Raw genomic sequence first — 10478 nt, 5'->3', positions numbered from 1 at the left:
TGTGCCTAGGCATTGATAACTGATGACCTGTGCCCAGCCTGAACTCTGTAGAAGAGCTTCCTGCTAGCCCGGTGACTACAGGCCAGCACTGGCCAGGATAAACCGCCCAACTTCTCTGCTAGCCCACAGGCTGCCCCTCCAACCTCTCCAATCAGGTTCAAACCCCAACCTTGCAAAGAGATCCCCCTTCCAAGTTTGTTCTCCCTTGGGCCCTCTCCCCCAGTCCTAGGGTGCCGTATGGGACTTTATTATATTTTATATCACTCTTTTATCAGAACATAATAACTCTTCATGCTAAACTTCCTGTTTAAATCACTGTGGCTTTTCTATATCCCGATTGAACACAGACTGATACATAACTGATTCCACACATTCAAAAAGTTAAGTAGTGACATGGAAAATATTTTTAAAGAGACACACTCCTAAAGATGTAAATAACAGTGTGGATGATGGAAAAGATCCTGGATGGGATTAATGACAGATTTGACATTGCAGAATAAAGATTAGTGAACTTGAAGACATAATAGAAACTATTCACGATGAAACACAGAAAAGGGAATTTAAAAAAAATGAACATCAGTGAATTGTGGGACAACTTCAAGCAACTTAACATATATGAAATTCATGTCCCGGAAGAGGTAAGAGTACGCGACAGAAAAAATATCTTCAGAAAGAATGACCAAAATGTTTCCAAATTTGATTACAAACCCACAGATCCAGGCATCTCTATAAACTCCACTGGCAAGAAAGACAAAACTATACCAAGGTACATCATAATCAAGTTGCTCAAAACAGCTAATAAAAAGGAAGCCTTAAAAGTACCAGAGGGAAAAAAGGCATGTTACATACAGAGAAACAAAGATAGGGATGGGTGCAAATTTCTCATCAGAAGTAATGCAAATGAGAAGACAGTGGACTAACATCCTTAAAGTACTGAAAGAAAAAACTGTCAACCTAGAGTTTTGAACCCAAATAAGTTATCTTCAAAATGAAGGCAAAACAAAGACGTTTTCAGATATACAAAAACTGAAATAAATCATAGCACAGTTGTGCTACAAGACATGTTGAAGGAAGAAGGAAAATTACACCAGCTAGTCCACACAAAGGAATGAATAATAATCAGAAATGGTATACTGACATGGGTAAATATACACGATTTGGACCTTGTTTCATATATATTGTTCCCCTATAGTTGGTGTCATTGAAGAGGTTGTGGGATCCCAGGAAGAATGCACACTGGGACAAAAGAATTAAACTCTTATTACACTGTATGAACAGCCTCACTGAGGGGCTGGCCTGAGTGACTCGGGAGATGAGGGCTGTCTGTAAGACTAAAAGCAAAGGTGCTACACCTAGGCTCTGTGCTCTGTGGCTTTTCTATATCCTGATTGAACACAGACTGATACATAACTGATTCCATACATTCAAAAAGCTAATTAGTGACATGGAAACTATTTTTAACACAAGCTCCTAAAGATGTAAATCACGATATGGGTGATGGAAAATATCCATCACTTAGCATCCTGCTATTGGTTTCTAGTTGATAAAGTGCTTGCCGTGAGGTATGAGCTTGTGATTCTGAGGCCCCTATACACAGATACCAGAACAGAACAGTTAAGCAGATGGATGGCAGATTATGGAAGTTATATTTCTCACTTTTGGATGGGAGTTTACATATAACCAAGAGAAGAGAGCTAGAATTATCTGCGTGGGGATAGATTAAACATCACTATGAACTCATGCTTGGTTTACTATAGATACAGATGGCTACGTATAGAAATATTCCTAGATACATGTCACAGGTTACATATGTTTGACATGCATGTTAGTATAAACAAGTATTTTTTGTTCCGTTGGCTGAGAGGGCCTAAAGGAAACGATACCCCAGTGGCAATGAGCACACTTAGCATCCTGCTATTGGTTTCTAATACCATTTTCCAACAAAAGGAACCAAGCTCTTTGGTTAGTCTATCGTTTGCCTCTACTGTTATCTGCTGCTTCAGGCAACAGCAACTATGACATCTGCCTGCAAATATTTTTTTCAGTGGCCTTGGCACTAGGCAAGTTCCAACTCAGGAAAAATAAAGACAAATCTTTTGAACTGGTCTTCCAGGGAGTTACCAGACTGGTCACATGTTGACAATTATTTGTGAAGAAGGTTTGCTCTTCCCCGTACTGGGAAATCTTACGGCTTAGCAGAGGCTCACTGGCAGCTGGGGAGAGGGAGAACTTTGCAAAGCAAGGCTCCAGGTGGGCCCTGACGGGAGCTGTGGACCGGGGGAAGCCGGAGGCAGCTACCGACAAGCGGCGTGTCCCAGGTGACTGGTTAGTGCGTTTGGCTTTCTTGGTTGTTCTAAACGGGAAGTGGGGACAAAATTAGGGAAGCTGTCAGTTACTAATCTACTCCTGGCCATTCTGGGCCAGTTACAGAAGTTAATGGTTAGCTTCCTAGATTGTTGCTAGAGATGGCAGTCTGGCTCCCTGCAAGTGTGACTGATAGCAGGCTGGTTCCTGGGCAGAGTCTTGTCTGTACGGGGTGAATGTCCAGCAGGCTGATGCGGGCTCTGGCGGGGAGTTCGGTGGTTATACATAGCCTGGCCATTGTCTGTCTGTGTCTCCAGTCTCTTGTTTCCAGGCTGCCATTGGGCCGGGGAGCAGGGGATGGGGCTGGAGAAAATTAAAATGCCACAAGGCCTGCTGTTCTTACTAAGATTCAGCTGCTCCTTTTGATATGTGCTTCCTGAGTTTTTGCAAGTCTTTGGCCCATTTCCAGAGTTCCAAAATGTTGACTCTGAGTCTGAGTTTTTGCCAATTTTTTGTTGCTTTTCAGAAGGAACAGAGTTTCAGAGTCGTTCATTCCATTTTCACTCACATCACTTGCAATATTCTTTTTTAAAAGGTGCAGAGAATGTTTGTTTTATAAGTGGACTGTTCTTTAGAGATTCTTTTCACATCAGCTGACTTTTTGCCTTCCAATCTAATCATGTAATCGTGGGTCATGAGGCTCCTCTAAGCCACAGACTGTTTGTGCAGCCACTCTAGTCCTCTGTGACTCCCATCTAGGGCTGCCCAGATCCCGTTAAGCGTGCAAGCTACCTGTCTCCAGTGCTTTCATCAAGAAAAGGGGCCAACCTCATCTTTTTACCCACACGGCCCACTGAGCCCAGCACAGGGTCTGGCGCATGGTGTGTGCTTAATAGACTGGGTGGCTCCGTAAGTCCCCTCCTGGCCGGCACACTGTTTTTCAGGACCCGGAGCCCACTGGCCACGTGGATGGTCATGAGAACAGGGAGACATTGCCCGGCTCCACACAGGCAGAGGGGGCCTGATGGAGAGGGAGTGGGCAGTGGAGAGAGGCAGGGGTGGTAGGACCACGCAGGTCCCCAGAATCCTCCATTCCTGAAGGGCGTCTAGAATCCTGATGCCAGTTAAGAGATGTCAAGTTTGGAAGCCAGTTTGAGTGAGTATGTGTGTGTCACTCTTGACAACAGCAGGAGTATCACCGCCTGTCCCAGCCTTTCCAATGAGTGAGGTTTCCTGCCTGTGCTTGCAGGAAAGGATCACTGGGAGACAAGCAAGCTGCTGGGCTTATACTGGGTAAGAAATGGTTCTAGATGGAGATACAGACACAAGGTTGTATCCATTTGCTGTGGCTGTAACAAATGACCACAGCTGGTGGCTTAAAGTCACACATGTTTGTTCTCTTACAGCGTGGAGGTGAGCAGTCTAAAACCAAGGTGCCTGCAGTGGACGTTCCTTCTGGAAGCTTTGGGGGAAACTGGTTTCCTCACCTTTCTTAGCTTCTGGAGGCCTCTTGTACCTTTTGGCTTGTGGCCCCTACATCCATCTTCAAAGCTAGCAGCATAGCACCTCCAAATCACTCTCTCTCTCTCTCTCTCTCTGACCTCTGCTCCCATCATCACGTTTCTCTGACTCTAACCCCCCACCACCTTCTTATAAGGACCCTTGTGATTATATTTAGGGGCCATCTGGATAATCCAAAATGATCTCCCCTTCCAAAATCTTTCACTTAATCATGTCTGAAAAATCCTTTTTGCCATGTGAGGTAACACAGTCCAAGTTCCAGGGAGTAGGACAGTGGTGCCATGGTTGAGGGTAGGGGGTGGGGACATTATTCTTCCTACCACAATGGCTATAGAAACTTCTGGAAAGGTTTGTTATATAGTTGGGAAGGTATAGAAAAAGTATACTCAATTATGACTAGAAAATTAGGAATGAATTTAGGATAAATTTAGGATGAAAAGTAAATTACAAACACTACATACCTAAAAAGATAAAAAGATATGTCACATAATTACATATGCTTATAATTTTAGTTTTATATTACATATTTAAATATGTTACCATATTTTTATGGGTTTTGTATTTATAGTATTTATTTATTTTCTCTAAATATTCACTTATACCTCCAACTTTGTATTCTTTGAGTATATTTTGTATACTAGCTTTGTATAATAGAGTGTGTTTTCAAAAGGGCCCCACATCTGCATGTCAAGCTTAGACCCCCAAAACCTAGATCTTCCCTGGAGTAGAAAACCTTTTATTGTTTTCTTAATTAAGTCAAAATCAGGTATGTAATTCAACTAAATTCCAATAAAAATCCAAAAGGAATTAGAAAAATGAATTCTAAAATGCATATGAAAGAACACAGATCTTAGGATAGCTATTTCTGGGGAGAAAAAGGGATGATGAGTGAGGGTTTGTGCTAGCTGAGGTTGAAATCTGTTATAAAACTATAATGATGAGAACTGAGTGGCATTGGTGGAAGGAAAAACAGCTCAATGGAACAGAATAAAGAGTCCAGGAACAACTGGATGTCTACCTATCACCAAACCCCAGAGTAAATGCCAATTGAATTAAAGGACTGAACATGCAAATATTGAAAACTGTAAAACAATGAGAAAGATAAATAGGAGAATTTCTTTTATGATCTTGCAGAAGAGTTCTTAGTGAAAATGCACAACTCATAAAAGACTAATGAATTTGACAACATCAACATTTAAAACTTCTGTATGACCTGGAAAATCATAAACAAGGCATTAAGAAGCCACTGACTAGAAGTTTTTGCACCATTTATATATAAGGTATCTTAGGTATTAGACGCAGAATTTGTTCCTGAATGTATAAAGAACTTCTACAAATCAATAAGAAGAAAACTCAATAGAGAAATGGACAAAGTATATAAAGAGGCCATTCTCAGAAGGAAAACCAAATGGCCAATAGAGATGAGAAGAAATGCACAAACTTACCATTCAGGCGAATGCAGATTAAAACAAGGGAGAGACTATTTCATGCCCAGCACACTGCAAAAATCATCCAGTCTAACAATACCAGGAGGAAACAGGGAAATGCAAACTGTCATATGCTGCTTGTAGGCATGTTTAGTAATCTGATCACCTAGGAGACCAATTTGGCAATTCTAGCAAAGTTGAACATGTGTGTGCTCTACCAGCCGGCGTTTTGCTTGTGGGAGCAGATCTTGGAGAAACTCCTTACCGGCGCGCCAGGTTGCTCTGCCAGAGTGCTCACTGCAGCACTGTTTGCAAATGCCTGGATGTAGCCTAAGTGCCCAGCAGTAGGAGACTGGACAAACAACTGCGAAATATTCTTACGAAGGAACAACACAGGTACCTACTAAAATGAATACTATGAATCTCTATATATCAATATGAATCGATTTCAAAAACATAGTATGAAGTTAAAAAAACCCCAAGTTGTGGAAAAAATCCCTTTTCCTTTTCTCTGAGTATATATATACCTAAGAGTGGAATGGCTGGGTTGTTAGGTGAGTGTTCGTTAAACTTCAGAGACACCACCTTTTCCTCAAAGCCTGTGTACCAATTTTCACTCCCCTTAGCCGTGTGTGTGAGTCCTGGTTGTACCACGCCCTTCACATTGCTCGGTATTTCCATCCATTTTATGTTGGCCATTCTGATGGGTGTAAAGAGATGCCACATTCAATTTCTACTTGCCTTTCTACGAAGACTAGCAGGAGGGACACATTTCATGTGCTCCCTGCCGTTTGAGTCACCTGTTGTGTGCGGCGCCTGTCCACATCTTTGGCTGGTTACTCTTTGGGAATTTCTGCCTTTTCTTGTTGGTTGATGGCTTCTGTTAGGTTCTGGCTATGAACCTTTTTTTGGCGGAGGGGTGGGGGTGGGGGGGGTGCGTGTATGTATTGCAACCTTCTTCCACTGTGTGGCTTGTGTTTTTACTCTCTAAATGGTGTCATTTAATGAAGAGAAATTCTAAATTTTAATGTAGTCCCACGTGTCCTTTTTGTCCTTTGTGGTCTGTGCTGTCTGTGTGGTTGTTTAAGGAATCTTCGCCTTTCCGGTGAACCACTGTCCCTGGGGCTTCTAAAGACCTGGGGCTTCACCTCTCACATTTAGATCTGCAATCCACCGGATCCAGGCTGCTGGCGCTCTCTCACTGGGATGGGAGCAATGGTGGCGCAGGGCCGGGGTACCTGAAGGGGTGACACCTCCGACCGCAGCGAAGGCCTCGGCGCCCTGTGGCCGGCTCCTCCGGCTCGCCGCGCGGACCCCGGGCACAGTCCTCGGGTCTGGGCGCCCGCAGCGGGTCCGGGACAGCGGCTGGGCGGGCCGTCTGCGCTGCGGGCCGAGGCCCAGGCCCACCCTCGGGGCCGGCCGGGGCTGCGGGGCTTCGCAAGGGGGCGGCGCCGGGGCCACTCGCTGCGTGGACAGCCGCAGGGCCGCGGCGGTCACGGCACGGAGGGCGCCCGAGGAGGGGACCCCAGGGGGCTGGCGGCCGGCTTGTGCCCCCACAGCGGCTCGAGTGACCGCACGCTCCGGGACCCCGCCGCCCCAGCAAGCCCGCGTCCCGTGTGACCGAGCGCCCCGCCCCCGCAGAGCACGGCGGGGACCCCCGGCGTGGCCACGCGCCCCGGGGCTCCCAAGGGCCTCGGCCCAGCAGCCGCGGCGGGAGGTCTGAGCTGGGGGTGCCGCGGCAGCGCCGAGGAGGGCCGTCCCCCTGCGTCCACTTTCCGCAGCTCCCCGCGTCTGCCCTGCCCACGTAGACGCGAAGGCGGGGACCCCCGGGGCACCTCCGCGTCCCCCATGGTCTGCCCCGCGCGCAGGCACCGCGCCCAGGTGCCGCCCCTGCAGAAAGACGCTGCTTCTGTCCCGGCCCTGCTGGAGCCCAGTCGGCCCCAGCGGGGTCCCAGGTCCGCGGGGAGCTAGGGGCGGGGGGCTTTCCTACCATCCCCCCGACCCGAGGCCAGCGAGCCGAGCGGACCAAGCCCCCTACCAGCGCTGCCCTCCCCCTGCTCCCAGCCAGCCAGCTGCGCCTCCCCAGCTTCCCGGTTCCTGGGCACGGAGGCAGCCCGAAGGCTGCCCTGGCAGACCCTTAGCTGTCCTCCATCCGGTTGGCCGTGGTCAGGGAGGCCCCTGCGGGTGAACTGATGCCAAATGGCAGGAGATGGGGGAGGCTGGCTCTCTCAGGACCGCCCTGGCCTCAGCCCACCACTAACAGAGGTCTCTCTGAGATGCTCATTGGAGACCCGGGGCTGCTCTGCAGGCAGCTCCCCAACTTTCTTGGGGGCCCACGGCCCCGAGCCCTGAGGTTGGGCAGCTCACACTATTCACAGCCGGGCCTCCCACCTTTTATGTCTGGACGGTGGGGAAGAGGGGCGCCTGTTGAGGCTCGGTGGTGGATTGCACCCCCAGCGGCGGCCACCACGGCCCTGCAGTCAGCGCCTAACCTTCAGAGTTCGTGAACAAGACCTAGATTCCCTCCCTCCTCTGCCTGCCCCGCATAAATCAAAATGGGGCAGGACTCTATGAGATGAAAAGACCCCTGTTGCCACCCCACCCCAATCCCATTGCCCAGAGCAGCTGTTAACAGTTGGTGTATATGCTTCTGGGCTAAGTTGTGTCCCCCTCCAAATTCATATGTCGGAATCCTAACCGCCAGAACCCCACATTGTGACTTATTTGGAGATGGGGTCTTCACAGAGATGATCAAGTTAAACTGAGGACGTTAGTGTGGCTTCAACCCAGTGTGACTGGTGTCCTTGTAAAAAGGGCAATTTTGGAGTCAAAGAACACACCCAGTGAGAAGGAGATGGGCCTGGGGCAGATTCTGCCCCCCAGCCTCAGAGGGAACCAGCTCTGTCTGCACCTTGATCTCAGGTTTCTGGTCTCCAGAATGAGGGACATTTTTTTAAAGCCACTCCATTTATAGTACTTTGTTTCAGCAGGCCTAGCAAACCAATACAAAATGCTGTTTAATATTTTCTAGTAGTTCAGAAACTTACCTCTATCTAAACAGACTATTTTCACACAAATGCCATTATATTATTCATGCCATCTTGCCACTAGTTTTTCCATTTTGTGATGTATATTGGGTACTTTCCATGCCGGAACGTGTAAGTCAGCTTATTCTTGTGAGCAGCGGCCCAGATGAGCCCCATCCTTTATTTCCCCAGAGCCCTTCTAGGTGGAGACTTAGCTGGCTTTCAGGCTGTCACTGCTGAAAATGACACGGCAGGAACTAGGACATTGTCACCTGTTCCCCGCCCGACAGTCCATGCAGCTGCCGAGCCATCCTCTAGAAGCTGGGGCCTTCCTGGGGCTCGGGGCCCCTCTGTCCCTGCTGGCTGGCTCTTGGCTGGTTCCTTCATGTGACAGGAGCTTACTGTACATCTGCCATGTACATTTCTTTAATTGAATATAGTTGACATACAGTATTATATTGATTTCAGGTGTACAACATAGTGATTCAACATTATGAGGTGCTCAGCATGGGGTGTGTAGCTGCTAATTGTCACCATCCAAAGATAGTACAATATTAGGGACTGTAATCCCTATGCGGTACTTTTCATCTCTGCGACTTACTTCGTAATCGTGCCTCTTTCTGCCCTTCACCGTTTCACCCGGCCCCTGTCCTCCCTCCCCTACGGCAGCCATCAGTTCATTCTGTGTTCATGAGTCTACTGGTTTTTGTTCATTTTATTTTTTAGATCCCGCATATAAGTGAAATCATATGGTATTCATCATTCTCTGTCTGATATTTCATTATCATAATACCCACTGGTCCATCCATGTTGTTCCAAATAGCAAGATTTCATTCTTTTTTATGGCTGAGTAATATTCCATTGTATATATATGTATCCTGTATGTATATTTGCTTTATCCATTCATCTATCAACAGAATAGGTTGCCTCCATATCTTGGCTATTTTAAGTAATGCTGAAATAAACAGGGGTGCACATATCTTTTTGAATTAGTGATTTTGTTTTCTTTGGGTAAATTTCCAAAAGTGGAATTATTGGGTTGTATAGTATCTCTAATTGTTTGAGGAACCTCCATGCCTTGTACATTTTTAATTCTGCCATGAACATTTGAGAAACCTAAAGTTTATAGTTTTCTTTATCCAGACCATGCCTCCTTACCATTAAGGTTATTAAAACATCTTACATGTTTTTCTTTCCACTGCTACTGTGAAAAGGGTTTCTGGATAACTTCTCATTGGCTAGTGTTAGTACAGCCAAAATATCTGTTGAACTTTGTCTTTTTTTGGTCACATCACTTTGTTCATCCCCCATATTCCATTTTACAGTTTTCAGTTGTTGCTTGGATGTTCTAGGGTGTTGATCACATTGTCTCATTATGCAATGGCCATACTGCCTCCCACTTCCTAATAATTATATTCTATTTCTGGCGCATGCCTTATTGAGCTAGCCAGAACTTACAAAACGTTAGGGGATAACAGCGAGGGCAGATACCTTTGAATCTTTCTTCATCTGCCCACGTGCAGCCCCCTCCACCCTCTTTTTGCCATAACCAGGCCAGTGCCCGTGTGGGTTACGCTCCCTTCTACCTCCCAGACACTGGTAGTGCCTGCAATTCCTACACTGTGTGCTTGGGGACTGCCGTGAAGGAGATTGTATTTTCCTGTCGAAAATGCATGTTCAGAATTTTGTGGAGTGGACCTGAATGCACACGGAGAGGCTGTTTGGATTTGACCTAAAACTAATACATTTTGTCCAGTAGTCACCATTTATCTCAAAATGATTTTGTCTGTCGTCTTGGAGTTTAGAGAAGCTTTTGAAGTATGCCTTTTTGCCAAACAATCTGTCCAGGGATGGCTTACACTTCTCCATATTTATTTCTTTAGTGAGTAGCAGCATTAAAATCATTCATTTGACATGAAATCTAAGTTAAGGGTCAGTTGCATTTAAAAGAGTCCTTTGTATTATTATAAGACACTATATAAACAAAATAAATATTTTTTAAAAAAAGAACATTCAAACTCCCAATTATATTCATTTTTTGTTCATTTACATCTAGTCTCTGCCCATGTATTCGTCTTTTTCAGAATTGCACTCATTGAATTTATACAAACTGAGTCTTGCTTATTTCATTTAATAGGTTTCTACATAATCTGTATAATGATCAAGTTTACTGTGTAGTGTCCCTGTAAGTAAACAAATG

At 46.1% G+C, this 10478-nt stretch overlaps 1 long non-coding RNA gene across 1 annotated transcript; it reads left to right on the top strand.

Annotated features, from left to right (window-relative positions):
* The first annotated feature begins 2184 nt into the window (after positions 1-2184).
* LOC140844727 (uncharacterized) lies at positions 2185-6155 on the top strand. Its single transcript, XR_012123207.1, has 3 exons — positions 2185-2318; positions 3492-3597; positions 3711-6155. It is a non-coding gene; the product is annotated as an uncharacterized lncRNA (long non-coding RNA).
* Positions 6156-10478: the final 4323 nt, after the last annotated feature.

This window comes from Manis javanica, chromosome 12, assembly GCF_040802235.1.
Source record: "Manis javanica isolate MJ-LG chromosome 12, MJ_LKY, whole genome shotgun sequence".
Taxonomy (NCBI): Eukaryota; Metazoa; Chordata; class Mammalia; order Pholidota; family Manidae; genus Manis; species Manis javanica.
The sequence above is the reverse complement of the archived record's forward strand: the minus strand, read 5'-3'. Positions and strand labels throughout refer to the sequence as shown.